The 19,507-nt window shown below is 46.2% G+C and overlaps 1 long non-coding RNA gene across 3 annotated transcripts in view; it reads left to right on the forward strand.

The window, feature by feature from the left end:
- The window catches only part of LOC128335694 (uncharacterized), a 93,417-nt gene that overhangs the window by 59,265 nt on the left and 14,645 nt on the right, over window positions 1-19,507 (forward strand). For 2 of the 3 annotated variants that reach the window (XR_008311693.1, XR_008311692.1), the window contains exon 2: window positions 16,041-16,166. This is a non-coding gene — a long non-coding RNA (uncharacterized LOC128335694). Of the gene's footprint in view, window positions 1-16,040; window positions 16,167-17,421; window positions 18,190-19,507 lie in introns of those variants that run through there. The other variant, XR_008311691.1, reaches the window with a different exon arrangement.

The raw sequence follows: 19,507 nt of genomic DNA on the forward strand, positions 1-19,507 counted from the left end.
GCTACTTTTTCTGAAAACACTGGAGCAAATAGGGAAAGGCACTGATGTAGAATCATTAGCGTGATAAGAGGGATACTCTCTATAGAAATGCAGATGTGGTTCTTTAGAAAGCTCCCACTCCCATTGGCCAGAAGGAAAACACGGAGGCATGCCATGTGAACTTTCATCAAAACAAAACCCGAGAGCAGAGGGGCTGCTTCCCTCAATGCCACGAGTGTGATTCAAAGTGGCTTCGCTCAACATTTACTCCGCAGCATGAAGCCATGTGCAAATAACTCCCTGGGTTGCAAAGAGGAGTCTTCCCTAGCCCTACCTGGAGATGCTGCCAGGGATTGAACCTGGGACCTCCTGCATGCAAAGCAGACACCCTTCCACTGAGCTGCAGCCCCATCTCCCTGTTTCAGTGGAGGACTGGATAGTTTCCAGTTTCAATTTTGCATCCCCTCCTTTGTTCCCGCTCCTGTTGCCCTCTGTCTGACCTGCTGGAGAAATAGAAACCCAAAGACCAACAAATAACACGAAGCAAAAGCAAAGCAAAGCAAGCAGAAACTAATGAAACCCATGCCACTTGGAGCTGATCTGGAGCTCGGGCCTTTGTTACGTTACTATAAATGAATGAGCCAGATCCGGGCCCATTTTCCCTTCATTACAAAAGGAAGGCAAGTTCTGAGATACACACACACACAAACACACACACACACACACTTACTTTCCACCCAAAGGTTTTTACCCTGTAATGTCTCCACTAAACTGCTGACCACTCAGAGTGGGGTGAGCGAGTTTGGAATCGCCCTCCAGGAAACTGGTTCAGGCATGATCCCGGCAAGGAACAAGAAGATGTTAGGGCTGTTCTGGCGTCCGGGAAGATGGTAGGAGGAGCCGCTAATTTGAGAGCTATTTGTGCTCCTGAATGACCATCGTCATAATTCTACAAGCAAGGGAGGAGGAAGAGGGGGAAATACTCAAATACTCTGGGCCAGCTGGGCACAGAGATAGGCAGCAGAAGCAGGCCCCGAACTTCACCCAGCCCTGGAGTGAGGCTGAAAGGCAAAGCACTCCCCATGCAAGCTCACAGATGGGCATATCCTCCTCCGCCTACCTTGCTGGTGGAATTTTCACGATAGTCAATCAGGAGCGCTCATGGCTCCCAAACAACGGCCAGAGGCTTCTCCTACCCTTTTCCGGGTCCTGAGTGCAGCCCTACCAGATAACTATGCTCTTGTGTTGATGCTTGCCTCTGCAGACAAGGAGGAACATAGGAACATAGGAAGATGCCATATACTGAGTCAGACCATTGGTCTATCTCACTCAGTATTGTCTTCATATACTGGCAGCGGCTTCTCCAAGGTTGCAGGCAGGAGACTCTCTCAGCCCAATCTTGGAGATTCTGCCAGGGAGGGAACTTGGAACCTAGATGCTCTTTCCATAGCAGCTCCATCCCCTAAGGGGAATATCTTTCAGTGCCCACACTTCTAGTCTCCCATTGATATGCTACCAGGACCCTACTTAGCTAAGGGGACAAGTCATGCTGGCTACCACAAGACCAGCTCTCCGCCCTAGAAACCTGGGGAGAGCATGGGCATGTCTGGACAGGTGCATCAGCACAGGGCATTGCCGAATATGGCTAGAAGGTTTGTTCTCATTCTTCATTCATCACAAATGGTGAGGTTACCTGCAAGCGTTTTTTTGCTGGGGTTTTGCGGTAGTGAGCATGAATTGTCCTCTTTGCTAAGCAGGGTTCACCTTGGTTTTTCATTTGGACAGATAGTCCAATATGTGAATACTGCCTGCTGTAAGATATTCTCCTTAAGGACTGGAGTCGTAGCTCAGTGGAAGAGCATCTATCTGTTTTGCATACTGCTGCTGCTACTACTACTACTACTACTACTACTATTTTACTCTATCTATCTATCTATCTATCTATTACATTTATTTCCTGCTCTTTCTCCAAGGATCCCAGAGTATCCTCACAACAACCCTGTGAGGTAGGTTAGGCTGAGAGATACATGACTGGCCCAGAGTCACCCAATGAGTTTCATGGTTGAATGGGGATTCAAACTCGGGTCTTCCCGGTCCTATTCCAACATTCTAACCACTACGCTATGTTGGCTCTCCTCCTCCTCCTCCTCCTCCAGATATTGATAAAGCGCTTGCCAACAAAAGGTCCCAAAACAGTTTTCATAGATAGATAGATTGATTGATTAAATAAATAAATAAATAAATAAATAAATAAATAAATAAATAAGATGGCTCCTTGTCATCAAAGGGCTCACCATCTAAAAAAGAAACATAAGATAGACACCAGCAACAGCCACGGAAGGGATGCTTTGCTGGGAATGGAGAGGGCCAGTTGCTCTCCTAGGATTAGAAAATAGCCCTTCTACCTCTAAAACTCTATGATCCTTCCTTCTTTCCTTCCTTCAGAATATTTATATACCGCTTGTCAACAAAAAGTTCCCAAAGTGGTTTACATAGATATAAATAAAGATGGCTCCCTGTCCCCAAAGGGCTCACAATATGAAAAGAAAAGGGAAGGAGAGGGGAGGAGAGGAGAGGAGAGGAAAGGAAAGGAAAGGAAAGGAAAGGAAAGGAAAGGAAAGGAAAGGAAAGGAAAGGAATACAAAATAGATACCAGCAACAACCACTGGAGGGATGCTGTGCTGGGGATGGATAGGGCCAGTTGCTCTCCCCCTGCTCAATAAAGAGAACCCCATTTTAAAAAGGTGCCTCTTTGCCCAATTAGCAGGGGCAAATGTCACACATTCAGTCCCAGGCATCTCAAGGTAGGGCTGAGGAAAATGCCATCCTGAAGCCCTGGATTGCTGCTGCCAGTCAGAGTAGGCAATACTGAGCTAAGTGGACCAGTAGTCTGACTCATTAGATGAGAGCTTCCTATAGGGTGCCTTCCTGCAACTGTGACACACAGCACCAGTGTAAATCAAGTTCAACACTCTAGTGCTAGACCACACTGTAATGGGTCAAAATTATACATTGTTTAACCACTAAAGAAAAACACATTGACACAGTGGAAGTGCCCAAGTCAAAATTCGTTGAATGGTGACTTTGCCAGACCAAAAGGAATGCTAGGATTGAGCCTTGATTCCCACTCCTAGCAATCCATCCAAGTGGTTGACCAAACAATATGGTTTTCCCAGCCTGGAGATTTCTTCTTTTTAGCTGCTCTTACACCTCAGTGAACTGGATTCCTCAAACAGACTGCTTCTTGGGAAGAAAAATATATGAAAATATACAACCAATTCCTTGAATCCGAAGCATTAGAGTAAATTACATGAAGAATGTGCGTGCCGTCTCAATGGACCGCTAAGGAATACAGCAAAGTGCTATAATGTTTATCTAAAAGGATGCTCTGATCAGAACAATGGACTGTGGAATGTTTGTTATCCACTGGAAAGAATAGTGCAAACTGGCTCGGTCTTTGTCATGAAACCCAGCCTGATAACTGCTATTTTGCTTTTGTACGCCCTTGTAATTGAAGAGATGAGTTTAATCTCCGGATTGCTGCGGCATAATAAACAATTTTAAATGGAGGTATTTGGCAGGGATCTCTCATCCTTAGCAACTTTCCCAACTAGTTATGCTGTACACAGTTACTGAGCTCTTGTTGCACATATTAAAAGTTTCTCTTTCTTCAAATAATCATCTGTATAATCTAATCAAGGGGCTGGGATTAGGAACGTAGGAAGCTGTCTTGTGCTGAGTCCGACCATTGGTCCATCAAGCTCAATATTGTCTACACTGATTGGCAGCGACTCGCCAAGGTTCACATTTTGTTTGAAAGGGAAAAGGAAACCAAGTAGAAGATACTGCAAAATGCAATATGGTTGTCTTGTTTTTCGCCGAGGAAGCAGACCAATGAGGGGAAACGCACAAATCGCTCGTGGAGTTGGTTGTGCTGAGATCACACTGTATTTTAAGTAAGTCTTTCAATCTTTGACTCCATCCAGAAAATGTCTACAAACTCAAAATTTATAATGTAGCATCATCCTAGGGCAACGTTTGTAACCAGGGTGCTGTGAACACTGGTGTGTTTCAGGACACTGACCAGTGTGCTGACTCACTCTGGCTGCATTCGCACATAACGGGGAACCAGAGTTGCAGGTGCCAGAGGTCTCCTTACCGTTATGTCTGAAGGCATGGAACTCCGGTCCTGTTCCTTCTGTGGCCTGAGGTTTTGCTCCAGAGACTCCCATTTGAACCCTCCATTTGTAATGAGTTTCGCTGCTCAAAACCAGGGTTCCACGGGGCCTCCATTGTATCCAAATGCAGCACTGGAGGCTGCGTTCCCCCAGACTGGAGTTGAGGGAGGAAGCTCCTCCCTCTCTCCTTACGTGATTGGTTGTGTGAGCTGTCCTTCAAGCAAGAAGGAAGCCTGCACAGCCAGTTCTCCCTCCTCTCCACATTCATTGAATCTCTTCTCATGATCGGTGAGAAGAGCTTCTTCTGGGTCTACAGGGAGAGTGGGCTCACTCTCCCCACAGATGATCAAAAGGCAGCCCTGGGTGGACGGATCAACTGCCCACATGACTGCTGGCTCCATCACGGAGCTGGTGGGGGCTGCAGGGATCGGCAGTAGTTCGTAGGTAGATCAGGGTACTACGTAGTAGTAGTTCGAAGTTGTAGTACCAGCAGGGATACACCATTTCTCCCATGCCCCCCCACCCCCCACCGCTTTTGTAACTTGTGAATGGGGCTTGAATCTGGGTGTGTGGTTTCAAGCCAGGAGCATTTTTAAACCTTCTTACATGGTTATTTTTTGCATTCACAGTTATTTTGTTACATCCTTCCACATCTGTTGGGCCTGTGTTGGTACTATTGGTTCTTTCTTTCTTTGTTGGCAAATGGCAATTCCTTCGAGGTGTGCCATTTTAAATCTAGTAGCCAGTTCTGTTTGCTTTAAAATGGATTTTCAGAGGGATTTTACCACTGCGTTTCCTAGATTTATTTATATTGCAGATCACCTGGAGTACCTTGCAGAAGGCCGATGCATACATATTATAGCTCAATTAATGTATTGTTTTGAAGGCTTACATGGGATACTGCAAAGAGTCAAACATACGATCCAAAGGGTGCCAAACTGCCACTCTCAACCTATGGGAAGTATGTTTCAAAATGGCACAACAAAGAAATATATAGGTTACTATGGGGGTGTCCAATCTTAGCCTCCCAGCTGTTGATGAACTACAGCCCCCATCATTCCTAGCCACAGTGGCCAATAGTCAGGGAAGATGGGAATTGTAGGCCATCATCCGCAGGAGGACTGGGGTTGAACACCTCCGGGGTAGTAGAATTTGCTTCAGTGAACTTATATTGCAATTTATATGCAATTCCTGGCACTAAATAACAGATAGGTCCTAGTACCCTGCAGAAAGGTCCTGATTAAAAAAGGAAGATCTGTGACATTAAAATAAAGAATGTGTTATTGGCTTTGTTTATGAAAGAGAAAAGGAAAGGGGAAAAAACATCCTGATGATCAATTAAGCCTCACTTTCCTATTTGAAAAAAGATTATCATTTTGACATTTCATAAGCCTCTACTCCAGCTATAAAGGTCTTTATTATTATTTTTATGTGTGCAATCACCATTTTTCCTTTTTCTACCTGTAAATGGAATAATTGTACTTTTATGCCTTATCAGCAAAAAAAAGGGGGGGGGTGAACAAGCCCACTCCAAACACCTAGATTAATTTTGCATCAAGACTTGCAAGTTCATTCTCTCACTACATCAGTCACTGGCTTTCCTGTTATTACAAAATGGTATTTTAAAATGACATCATTTCAGAATAGCTACATATAAAAACCCACACCGGCAATTTTGTGTAATTGTTCGGGGTTAACAGAATAAATAAATATCATTGATTAGAAAACTATTTTGGTTCAGTGGCATGCTGAGTTATAAAAAGGGAGGTAAGCAGTGGAGAGGGAGACCTTGCTGAGCTGGTAGAGGCCGTAGCTCCGCGGTAGAGCATCTGCTTTGCCTGCAGAACATCCCAGGTTCAAGACCCGGCTGCATCTCCTGGTAGGGCTGGGAAAGACGCCTACCTGTAATCTAGGAGAAGCTGCTGCCAGTCAGTGAGCTAGATAGACCACTGGTCTGACTCAGTAGACAGCTGCATCCTATTATGGGGGTGGGGAGGGAGCACAGTGGTAGAGCATCTGCTTGCCTGGTTCAATCCCTGGCAGCCTCTCCAGGTAGAGCTGGGAAAGGCTCCTGCCTGAAACCCCAGAGAGCTGCTGCCAGTCAGAGTAGACAAGAGGCTTGTTCACACGACTGCCAGCAAGTAAGAGAAACGCCCAACCTGGGTAGGAGAGCCAAATGCTGAGGAGGAGAGCTGGTCTTGCGGTAGCAAGCATGACTTGTCACCTTAGCTAAGCAGGGTCTGCCCTGATTGCATATGAATGGGAGACTCAATGTCTGAGCACTGGAAGATATTCCCCTTAGGGGGATGGAGCCGCTCTGGGAAGAGCATCTAGATTCCAAGTTCCCTCCCTGGCAGCACCTCCAAGATAGAGCTAAGAGAGACTCCTGCCTGCAACCTTGGAGAAACCACTGCCAGTCTGTGAAGACAAGACTGAGCTAGCTAGACCAATGGTCTGACTCAGTATATGGCAGCTTCCTATGTTCCTATGCACTCCCAATTTCCAATCGTGTGCTTTAGGTAGGAAGCGGGGAGAATGATCGTGTGCGAGGTGGCAGCGGAGTAGGATGGCTCTTGCTGCTGGCTGCTTGTTAGCCCCACCTCTACTCCAGTACTGAAGTGAAGGTAACTAAAGCCCCATTCAAAAGCTGTCCTGGATCAAGGAGTGGATTAACCCAAAACAGCAAACCTTGGTCCATCTAACTCGGGTAGGCAATGTGGCTGGGGATGACTGGAGCCCTAATTCAGCACGTTGCCTAACCCTGATCTAGCTGAATATTAGGCTTGTTCTCACAAACACTGGCAGGGGAGGAGAAGCGCAACACCCGATGCACCCCTGATTTTCGGGCGTGTGCTTGCAAACATTAAGATCAGAGGTGGAGAGCATGATCATGTGTGAGGTGGCAGCCGGGTAGGACAAGCGTGCCCTACCCAGATTCAGGCTAATTTCTGATCTTGGGAGGTTATATACATAAAGCAACGTAGTGAGGCGATTCTCACGATTGGGTGAAATCGGGCTAAGGGAGCCTAGCCCGATTTCGCCCACGCGTGAGAACCATCAGGCTTGCAGCCGAGCCCGGACTCACCAAAGCAGGTAACCCACTAAAGTTACCCTCCCCTAAGCCCAGGTTAGCGGAGTGAGTGCTCCACTAACCCGGGCTTTTAGATCGTGTGTTGCCACAGCACAGCTCTTCGCCGCAGCAACTCACAAGTAGACCTTGACCGGGAGGCTAAAAAGCAGCCTCCCAGATCAGGGGTCTCTCTGGCTGGAACTTCTGGGGGCCATGTAGCTCCTGATCCCCACAGCCCCCACCGTCTCTGTGATGGATCCGGCAGTCGTGTGGGTGGCCGATCCAGCCGCCCAGGGCTCTGCGGGCGCTTGTCTGCGGGGAGAGCGGGGTTAGCCCCATCTGGCAGTTCCCACTGATCATGGGAACTGCCTCAATGTCTCATATCACTGGACTCCCACCGTCTATCTCTCTCTTTAAAACTCTGGTAGGCGTCCATGGCTCCGCTGGTTAGCAGTCTAGTTCTCTGCTTTCTCCAAGGAGCTAAGTCCACCAGAAATGGCATAAAACCAATAAACTCCTTGTGAAAGACCAGTTCATAAAATTCATCTGGGGGAAACCCAGATGCTTTAAATTACAGGTATGTAGATTCCAACCGGGGTGATCCATCTAAATCTAGGACAATCCTGCACATCGTAAAATAAAGCAAGGGGTCTATCTGCTCATCTTTTGCAGGGGGTGGTGGAAAGCTCTTTGTTTTCAAAGGCTTGTGCACATATCCAGCAATTAACTGGATAAGATAGCAATAAGAGAGCCCTCTCTCAGTCAAAGCCTATAACTTGTCAGCTGGCACCTTGCATCTCTTCCCATATCTCTGCATTAAGCACCTGTGGCTCATGGTATTATAGACAGGGAGCTGAAATGTCTTTTCAAGAAATTTCACCCAGAGACACCCCTGAGTGGACATGAAATTCTGGAGAAAGTGGACATGGGTTAACCAGCAAAGCAATATTTCATGTTATGAAGGTGCTCCAAATTTGGCCAGTTGATTATGACCTTCTGAGGGCCCGTCCAGGGAGGAGGAGACTCATGGGGGGGGGTGTTGTTTGTTTGTCTGGATGTATTTACATTTATAGCCTGCTTCTCCTCCAAGGAGCCCAGAGTGGTGTGCATCATTATATTTCTCATAACAACCACCCTGTGAAGTAGGTTAGGCTGAGAGAAGTGACTGGCCCAGTGAGTATCATGGTTGAATGAGGATTTCAACTTGGGTCTCCCCAGTAGGGGTGTGCACAGAACCGTGGAGGTGTGGTCTGGCACTGGGGTGGGGGGTCCCCTTAAGGGTGTGGGAGGGTTTACTTACCCCTCCCGCCGCTTTCCCCCCTCCGGTGCCCGTATTTCATGGAATAATTTCTCTTACTATTTTTTTTTAGTGCCCCTTCTCTGGCGCTCTGCTGCAGCAATTCTTTTAGTAATGGGGCGGCAGGATACCTCCCTGCTGCCCCTTCCCCCACTTGGCGTGCAGTGCAAAAGGCTTTTAGAAGCCTTTTGCAGCAAAGCGGAAGAAGGGGTGGTAGGGAGATATCCTGCCACTCCGTTTACTCAAGAAAGTACATGCGCGTGCGCGCGCACACACACAAGGCTTCTAAAAGCCTTTTGCACTGCACGCCAAGTGGAGGAAGGGGTGGCAGGGAGGTATCCTGCCGCCCCAGTACTAAAAGAATTGCTGCAGCAGAACGCCGGAGAAGGGGCACTCAAAAAAATAGTAAGAGAAATTATTCCATGAAATACAGGCACCGGAGGGGGGAAAGCGGTGGGAGGGGTAAGTAAACCCTCCCGCGCCCTTAAGGGGACCTCCCACCCCGAACCACCCGAATCCAAACCGCCCATGTCCGGACCGTTCCGGAGGCCTGTAGAATGGCCTCCGGACTGGTCCGGGCACATCACTACTCCCCAATCCTAGACTAACAGTCAGGGGAGTGCACACACTGTGTTAATCTCCGATTTTCCATTCACGGCAAATATACAACAAATATTTATATACCGCTGTTCAACAGAAGTTCCCAAAGTGGTTTACAGAGATATAAACAAGCAAACAAATAATAAACGAATGAATTAATGAATTAATTTTTTAAAATAATAATGATGATGATGATGATTGATGATGATGGCTCCCTGTCCCCAAAGGGCTCACAATCTAAAAAGCAAACATATGACAAAACATCAAGTAAAATCAACCATCTGCTGTACATGGACGATCTGAAGTTGTATGGAAAGTCCCAGTCAGAAATTGAATCACTGCTAAATACTGTCCGTTTATTCAGTAGCGATATAGCAATGGAGTTTGGACTAGACAAGTGTACTGCATTAATAATGAACAGGGGAAGAATAACAAAAACAGAAGGAACAGAACTGCCCAATGGAAGCAAGATCAAGAACCTGGAAGAGAAAGAACATTACAAATACTTGGGCATTCTCCGGGCGGATAACATTGCACACACTGAAGTTAAAAGAAAAATGGGAAGTGAATACATCAGGAGAGTTAGAAAAATCCTAAAGTCCAAACTCAATGGCAGGAACACCATACAAGCCATAAACACCTGGGCTATACCTGTTATCAGATACACTGCAGGAATAATAGACTGGACCCAGGCAGAGCTAGAGACGCTGGATCGTAAGACCAGGAAAATCATGACCATCAATCATGCTCTGCACCCCTGCAGTGATGTAGATAGGCTATACCTCCCACGCAGCTCAGGTGGAAGAGGAATGCTGCAAGTCCATCAAACAGTAGAGGAGGAGAAAAGAGGTCTTGAAGAATATATCAAGGACAGTGAAGAAGATGCACTTCAAATGGTCAATAACGCAAAATTATTCAACACCAATGAAAGAAAGCAGGCCTACAAGAAAGAACAAGCCAAGAAGAAAAATTGAGTCGAGCAGAAAAATGGAGAAATAAGCCCTTGCATGGTCAATATTTGCACAATATAAGTGGAAAATCAGACATCACCAAGACCTGGCAATGGCTTAAGAATGGTTACTTGAAGAAAGAAGCAGAGGGTTTAATACTGGCTGCACAAGAACAGGCACTAAGAACAAATGCAATAAGAGCAAAAGTCAAAAAATCAACAACAAACAGCAAGTGCCGCTTTTGTAAAGAAGTAGATGAAACCGCGGACCACCTAATCAGCTGTTGTAAAAAGATCGCACAGAGTGACTACAAACAAAGGCATGACAAGGTAGCAGGGATGATACACTGGAACATCTGCAAAAAATACAAGCTACCTGTAGCCAAACATTGGTGGGACCATAAAATTGAAAAAGTTGAAGAAAATGAAGATGTAAAAACTTCTGACTACAAACAGACAAACATCTGCCACACAATACACCAGATATAACTGTAGTTGAAAAGAAATAAAAACAAGTTAAAATAATCGACATAACAATACCAGGGGACAGCAGAATAGAAGAGAAAGAAATAGAAAAAATTCACCAAATACAAAGATCTACAAATTGAAATTGAAAGGCTGTAGCAGAAGAAGACCAAAATAATCCCAGTGGTAATTGGCACCCTGGGTGCAATTCCAAAAGACCTTGAAGAGCATCTCAACACCATCGGGGCCACAGAAATCACCATCAGCCGATTACAAAAAGCAGCTTTACTGGGAACAGCCTATATTCTGTGACGATATCTACAACAACAGCAACAACATTGACAATAAAATTCAGCCATCCCAGGTCCTTGGGAAGGACTCGATGTCTGGATAAAGCAAACCAGTCAATAACAGCTGTCTGACTGTGTAAATAAATAATGATAAAGATGGCTCCCTGTCCCCAAAGGGCTCACAATCTAAAAAGCAAACATATGACAGACACCAGCAACAGCCACTGGAGGGATGCTGTGCTGAGGATGGATAGGGCCAGTTGCTCTCCCCTGCTCAACAGAGAGAATCACCACTTCAAAAAGGTGCCTCTTGGCTCAGCAGGGGGACCTTTAGCCGGCCTTGCAGAGGTAATGAGAATCCGTCCAACGGCCTCCTTTCATTGGCCCTTATAATGAAGCTTTATCTGTAGTACTTCCATGGCATCATGTCATCACTCTTTCCATCTTTGATCTCTAGGACTGTTTTAAGAGTAAGGCTGGAACTTATTCTGAAATGGATTGTGACAGGAATGATTGGGTTATTCATGAAAGTTCATTAAATTGTGATTGGTCTGCATAATGTGTTGAGACGAACATGCCGAAGAGATTGCAGAGGGAGGCTTTTAAGTTCTGTCCCCGTAGGACGATTAGCAGCCCACACAAGTAGCTAAGTGACTTAAGAACGTTGCTGATATTTTGGGAGTGAGCCTAAACACCCACCCACCCACCAACTGTTCATTATTTTACCTTGCGTTGTGTGTTTGGTACTTCACGATAACAGCCCTGGAAGACCCCATATCCAGCTGAGCTGGGCCTGTTTTATGATTTTCATAAATGACCCCTAAATACAGTGCAGAACTTTCCCTTCTGAAGCAGCCAAGACAGGTTTTATATTAAACGCTGATACACCTTGAGGGTGTTCTCATGTGCAGGCAAAACCTGGCTAAGGAAGCCCAGCCCGGTTTTGTCTGCGTGTGAGAACTGCCAAGAGCCGCCAGCTCCTGCCAGTGGCAAACCAACCTCTGGAGCCCACCTCCAAAATTAGGTTAAGAGAGCAAACGCTCCCTTTCCCCCATTTTTCTTTTCTTTTCCTTTCCTTTCCTTTTAAAAATTTATAACAGAAAAGTACAGAAAAGAAAAAGATAAAAAGAAAGTTACACAACTGCAGCAAATAACGTCTCCTGTATGTCTTGTCCATCAACCCGTATTTCAGCTCTCTATCATATCAACACCCTATTCTGGAAAACTGAAAAGGCTTGGGTGAAGAAGTGGGTTTTCAAATGCTTTCTAAAAATGTTCAGAGATGGAGAGGATCATATCTCAGAAGGGAGCTCATTCCACAGTCTCGGGGCAGCAACCGAGAAAGCCCGTCCCCGTGTGGCTACCAGCCGAGCTGGCGGCAGCTGGAGACGGATCTCTCTGGATGATCTCAGTGGGTGGTGGGGCTCATAATGAAGAAGACATTCTTTTAGATACCCAGGGCCAAAGCCATCTAGGGCTTTATAAGTTATGACTAGCACTTTGTATTTTGCCCGGAAACCTATTGGCAGCCAGTGTAACTCTATCAACAAAGGAGAGATGACCCAGAGACCAACCTGGCCGCCACATTCTGTACCAACTGAAACTTCTGGACTATGTACAAAGGCAGCCCCACATAGAGCGCATTGCAGAAGTCAAGTCTGGAGGTTACCAACATATGTACCACTATTTTGAGGTCGTTCATCTCAAGAAATGGACGCATCTGGCGTATCAGCTGAAGCTGATAGAAAGCACCCCTGGCCAGCCCCTCAACCTGAGATACCAGGGAGAGGTGTGGATCCAGAAGTACTCCCAGACTGCAAACCTGTTCCTTTTGGGGAAGTGTGACCCCATCTAGTACAGGCAGATCAAAATCGTCTCTAGAATTTTGACCCTACACAATAAGTACCTCCGTCTTATCTGGATTCAGTTTCAGTTTATTCTCCTTCATCCAGCCCATTACTGCTTCCAGGCAGGCATTTAGGGAGGATATGCCATCTCCTGAAGAAGTTGACATGGAGAAGTAGATCTGGTTGTCATCAGCATACTGGTAACACCCAGATCCAAATCCCCTGATGATCTCTCCCAGCAGTTTCATGTAGATGTTAAAAAATATTGGAGAAAGTAAGGAGCCTTGAGGGACACCATACTTAAGCTCAGATTTCGAAGAGCAACAGTCTCCAATCAACACCATCTGGAATCTGTCTGAGAGGTAGGAGCAGAACCACTGTAAAACAGTGCCTCCCACCCCCAACACTCTCATACGTTCCAGAAGAATACTATGGTCGATGGTATCAAAAGCCACCGAGAGATCCAAAAGAACCAACAGAGTCACACTTCCTCTGTCAATTCCCAATTGGAGATCATCCATCAGGCCGACCAAGGCAGTCTCCATCCCATAGCCTGCCCAAAAGCCAGTTTGAAATGGGTCTAGATAATCAGTTTCCTCCAAGACCGTCTGGAGCTGAGAGGCCACCACCCTCTCAATTACCTTGCCCAGCCATGGGAGGCTGGAAACAGGCCTATAGTTGCTCAACTCTGAGGGATCTAATGCAGGCTTCTTAAGAAGAGGTCTAATAATTGCCTCCTTGAGACAAGGAGGCATCCTGTTCTCCCTCAGAGAAGCATTTATGATTTCTACCAGGCCTCCTACAACAGCCTCCCTGCTAGACAGAACAAGCCATGTTGGACAAGGGTCAAGAGAACAAGTGGTAGGCCTCACTGTTCCAAGCAGCTTGTCCACATACTCAGGAGTCACAAACTGAAAGCGATCCAGTTGAACCACATAAGAGGAGTGGTTGGACACCTCCAGTTCAGACATCAAATTAATTGTGGAGTCTCCATCTAGGTCGGCCCAAAATCCGAGAGATTTTATCTGCGAAAAACTCTTTGAACACATCACAGCGGGTAACTGACAGCTCCAAATTCCGATTCAAGGAGGGGGGGCACATACTAGCCCCCTCACAACCCTGAACAACTCCACTGGACATGAAGTCACAGATGCAATATGGACAGAAAAGAATCACTTTTTTGCCGCACGTATTGCCTGAGCATAGATCTTTAAATGTGCTCTATGTCGTAATCTGTAGAATTCAAGTCGGGTCTTTCTCCACTTGCGCTCCAGTCGCCTACCTTGCCACTTCTGCCCTTGTAGATCTTCCAGAAACCAAGGGGCCTGTTTTGAAACGGGTTGGAGGGGATGCTTAGGAGCAATTGTGTCTACTGCCCTGGTGAGCATGTTATTCCAATTTTGCACCAGGGCATCAACAGGATCACTGGCAAAGCCAACATTAAATCCCCCCAAGGCTTCTTGGAATCCTATTGGATCCAATAACCTCTTCGGGCCAACCATTCTCATAGGCCCCTCGCCCCTGCAGAGATGAAAAGTGGTTGTAAGCCTAACCTAACCTTGCAGGTTGGGTAGATTAATATTGTGTTTTGAATTATTATTATAGCAAGGGTTAATTCTACAGCTGACGATTCACGAGGAGGTGTGAGCGGGAAGTCCATATTTGTTTATTTGTTGTGAATGTTAATGTTAAGATTATTGTTAAAATTAATAAAAATTTAATTTAAAAAACAAAACCTAACCTAAGGTTCACTGCCTGGCGGCATCTCCAGGTAGGGCTGAAAGGAACTCCTGCCTGCAACCTTGGAGAAGCCGCTGCCAGTCTGTGTAGATGATACTGCGCTAGACGGGCCAATGGTCTGACTCAGTATATGGCAGCTTCCTATGTTCCTATGAGTGGGCACTATGAGTGAGCTGGTGCCAGCAATCATCTGGGTAAATGATCCGCTCATTCAGCAAAGGAGAGAGGATCATCTGCATTTCAAGGATTCCTCCCCTCTCCCCTTTTGAGCCCTTTCTCCTATTGTGAGAAAGGGCTCTTTGGCTGCTTCAGGTCCCTTTCAAAATAACCCACGTCTACCTAGGGCACCCTTCACTGCCGTTTCAAACAACGGAAGCACACACTGTTTCGATGCTCGGGGCTGCAGCAATGGACCACAGCCAACAATTCTTCAAATTTTCCCCACGTGGTTTTTCTCCCCCTCTTGGGGGTTCGGAGCTTAGAAATCACTTTCAGTATGTGTTGTCAGAAAACCACCCTTCATGCAATGAAAATGTTTCAGTTCTCCTGCCCTGTGTCATCCAAGAAGTGTTGATCTGCCTTGGCTCATGCAGTGCAATCTGTTGATGGAAAGAAGGAACAGAGACCCAGGTGAAGGGGTTGGTGGTTTTGGAGAGGTGCTCTTTGGAATATTAAATGGTTGTGGAGGAGAATCGTCGGAAGAAACATAGGGCAGGATCTCAGTTCCTAAGCACAAGCAGAGAAAAGGATGAATCCATCCAACCCACATGGGTTTCTCTTTCTGTGGTTAGGACCACACGCCTGTGGGTTTTGTTTGTTTAGAAATAATAAGGCTATTCACATGACTGCGAGGCGGGAAGGGCAGGTGGGGGGGCGGAGGCTGCCCCAAACCTACCCCAAACCTACCTAAATTGATCCTGTAATGTCGGTGGTAGTGTGTACCATGCTCCCACATGATCCACGCTGCTGCACACAACACAGATCTCTGGAGGCCGGGACACAGATCCCACAATGCACCACATGATGAGCATGGTGCATTGGGAGATACCCCCATAAGACGGGTACTCTAGGTGCCCAACTCTGTTGGAGGGGAGAGCTGGTCTTGTGGTAGCAAACATGACTTGTCCCCTTAGCTAAGCAGGGTCCACCCTGGTTGCATATGAATGGGAGACTAGAAGTATGAGCACTGTAAGATATTCCCTTCAGGGGATGGAGCTGCTCTGGGAAGAGCAGAAGGTTCCATATTCCCTCCCTGGCTTCTCCAAGATAGGGCTGAGAGAGATTCCTGCCTGCAACCTTGGAAAAGCCGCTGCCAGTCTGTGAAGACAATACTGAGCTAGATAGACCAATGGTCTGACTCAGTATATGGCAGCTTCCTATGTTCCTATGTTGTGTGCGCTCAGATAGGAGCTCTCTAGCCCTCCAATCGACCCCCATCCCCAAATGCTCATGTGAAGGACCTTAGTGTGGTGTATAGTTCTAGCTGTGGTCTAAACCACTGAACCTGTTGCCCAGCAAAGTTTCACATGGAAATCCCATAAAAAACAGATGAGGTGTTATTCTTCAAGTATTTGTAGTCAGTGCTGCCTGCCATTATGCATTAAATATGTGGGGCTTTTTTTCAGAAAAATGACAGTTAGTCGAAATTCCAGCTCCAGGTCATATGAAGATCAGAAGCAGAAACAAATATACACATTAAATCTCTGACTTGACCGACTGCCATAAAAGCCATGAGAACTAAAATGTTCAGGGTAAGTATTTGAACCAAGTAGCAACTAAAATATACTCCTTCCTGCCTATTAAATATTTTTATAATAAATGCTATACTGAAATATTGATACCCAATGGGGCTCCCCCCTGCCAGCTTCCTTAATTTGAAAAGCAGTAGAGCCATCTGGGAACCCTCAAATTTGTCCATGGACCTTTTGCATATAAAATGGAGGTGCCTCAGACCTGAAAACAAGTGTGCAGGGCAAAATATCACACACATGGGTTGTTTTCATCTCTGTTGTTTTATCGTAAACCACCCAGAGACGTGAGTTTTAGGTGATATATAAATATGACATGAGTTTTGGGCAGTATATAAATATCTCCATGAAGAGGAGAGCTGGTCTTGCAGTAGCAAGCATGACTTGTCCCCTTAGCTAAGCAGAGTCCACCCTGGTTGCATATGAATGGGAGACTTGATGTGTGAGCACTGCAAGATATTCCCCTCGGGGGATGGAGCTGCTCTGGGAAGAGCAGAAGGTTCCAAGTTCCCTCCCTAGCTTCTCCAAGATAGGGCTGAAAGAGAGTCTTGCCTGCAACCTTGGAGAAGCCACTGCCATTCTGAGCAGACAATACTGAGCTAGATGGACCTCTGGTCTGACTCAGTATGTGGCAGCTTCTTAAGTTCCTATGTTAAATAGTAAGTAAGTGAGGCTATTCACACGGTCTGCAAAAATTGGGCTAAGGGAGCCTAGCCCGATTTTTGCAGACCGTGAGAACCACTGGGCTCAGCTGAGAGCCCGGTGATTCTTAAGCGGGTCACCCACTTCAGTAGCCCTCCCCTGAGCCCGAGTTAGCGGAGCGAGTGCCTGGAGTGCTCTGCTAACCCGGGCTTCCCAATCGTGAGTTGCCACGGCGTGGCTATTCACGAGGAGACCCCCAACCTGGAGGCTGAAAAGCAGCCTCCTGGCTCAGGGGGTCTCTCCAGCATGCCCTGCTTGCTCGCGCAGGGCATGCTGGAGCTTCCAGGGGGCATGCGGCCCCCAAACTCCCCAGTCTCCGCCAGCTCTGTGATGGAGCCAGCAGTCGTGTGGGCAGCCAGTTCAGCCACCCAGAGCAGACTGTCTGCTTGTGTGCGGGGATAGCGGGCTAAGCCCTCTCTCTCCGCTCACCCTCCCCAGGCGGGTCTCTTTGATCGTGCGACCCACCTCAGTAAGTAAAATAAGGAAGCAACTACTAGGTTGTGGTTGCTATTAACTATGTTTATATCCCACCTTTCTTCCACCTTCCTCCACACAGTAATCAGGGCGATCACATTTTCTTGATGATCCATCCCACTCACTGAGAGAAACAACTTGCCATGCATAGGTGAAGGAACAAGCAAGCAAAACCATTTCCTGAGAGGGGATTAGGCCTTTACAAAGCAGGCCTGCTCTAATTTGAGGACCACCTCAACATCTCAGAGCAGTCTCCACTTTCAGCTTCAGAGGAACCTGCGCTTCACTTTGGTCACCATACTACCACAAAGCTTCACTTCCCCTTAGCCATAAAACTACTTGGAGGGACCAGGCAGGGGGTAGGGGACAACCCATTTTTCTCTGCCTTTACCCCCCAGCCATGACAGAGTGGGCCGCCATCTTCCCTGACGTGACTTTTTAAATGACATTTTCCTCTTTCCTTGGAGTCCTGGTAATGGTGCAGGAGCTCCTGAGGGTTGAAGTCTTTTCTGTGGCTGCAACAATGGCCACAGCCTCATAAAAGACTACAACTCCCAGAGGCACCCACACCATTCCCAAGTTTCTACAGAAAAGAAAAAACAACCTTCGAAAAAACTGGATTGCTATGGGTTATTGTCCACATTGTGCCTAGAAGCATTTTGTGGGCTATGATGTGTATTTTGATGTGATGGGAGGCATATTACCATTTTTGGTGGACTTTTAAAACATAATGGGAGCATAAGCAATCTTACTGCATCCTGGGACCCTTTCTCATGGAATCTATGCATATTCCTGTATTTGTTCGTATAGGACTGGTAACAACATCTTTTTATTTCTTTTTGTCCTTGACTTTGCTGGCCAGAGTCCATTCTGGAAATTATATTTATATCCAAAGCTCAAATTGTCGATTCAGGCAGAATACAGATTGGAGGTGAACTGGCTTCTGCACCTGCTGCGTCATAGTATCTTGTCTTTCGATGCCTGTATTAGATCTTAAATATACTTACTCATCAATTTAATGTTTCACGGGAAAGGGAGCAAAGCACCAGCTAATGTGAGCTTTTGACAATTCAGTATTATTTTTGAAAGGTGCACTTTCCAGAGAGGCTGTTATAACGGTTGGCTTTCAGTAAAGTTCTCCCTCTAACTATTAGTAAAACTGCTGTGATGTCACAGAACAATGTCACATTCCAGAAGTGGAATTCCGAAATTTTGGACATGTGCAGCCCTACTTAGCTATGGGGCTCCAGTTCTTATTCAGCTATTGCCCACTGCTTAGAAAATGCGCAGACTCAAAGAATAAAAGTTAAGAGTGTGTTAGATATCTCACCATTCCAAGTAGTCTGTAGCTCAAAGTCAAAAAACACAGGAAAGCTATACCAGTACTGGGCGATCAAACTCTGAACTGGAGGCCCAATGTGAATCCAATGACAACTCCCAACCTTATGGCTCAGACCTTGAGAGTCTTTTTTCTTTAGGGAAAGGTCTTGATGTGCTTATTGCGTTCGGATAGGCTATTACAGAAACTGCCACCCATCTTTAAATTTCAAACTTCAAAAATCCCCACAACTTCATATAACAGTTTTGTTGCACACATGAAGCATTAAGCTGGATATCAGGCACTATGTTTGTATCCCACTTGGCTTCCATCATGGAACCCAAGGTGGCATACATAATGGCTGATCACTCGACATTAACCAGGGTTGCCCAGCCAGGGTAGGAGAGCCGGGTGTGTCCCTGATTGGCGGTTATTTATTTATTTGATTTATATACCGCCCTTACAAAATGGTTATGTGTTTGCAAAGCTCAAAGTAGGAGGAGGGAAGAGTGATCGTGTGGGAGCCAGGAGCTGAGTAGGCTGGGCATGGCCAATAGGGACGTGCAACAATCAAATTTTTCTATTCAATTCAAATTCAAATCAAATTGGAAAATTCATTCTAAATTTGAATAGATTTGAGACAGTTTGGGTGCCTTTTTAAGGGCATCTGAATGGGTGTTTTTTTTTAAAGTGCCAAATGGCCCTTGAATCAAATTCAAATTGAATTTCAAAAATTCAATTTGGATTCGAATCTAACCACCCTTTTGAGGGGTGATTCGATTTAAATTCAAATTCGAGTCAAATTGATTCAAATTTGTATCAATTTGCACACCCCTAGTGGCCACCCCAC

This window comes from Hemicordylus capensis, chromosome 11 (assembly GCF_027244095.1).
Source record: "Hemicordylus capensis ecotype Gifberg chromosome 11, rHemCap1.1.pri, whole genome shotgun sequence".
Taxonomy (NCBI): domain Eukaryota; kingdom Metazoa; phylum Chordata; class Lepidosauria; order Squamata; family Cordylidae; genus Hemicordylus; species Hemicordylus capensis.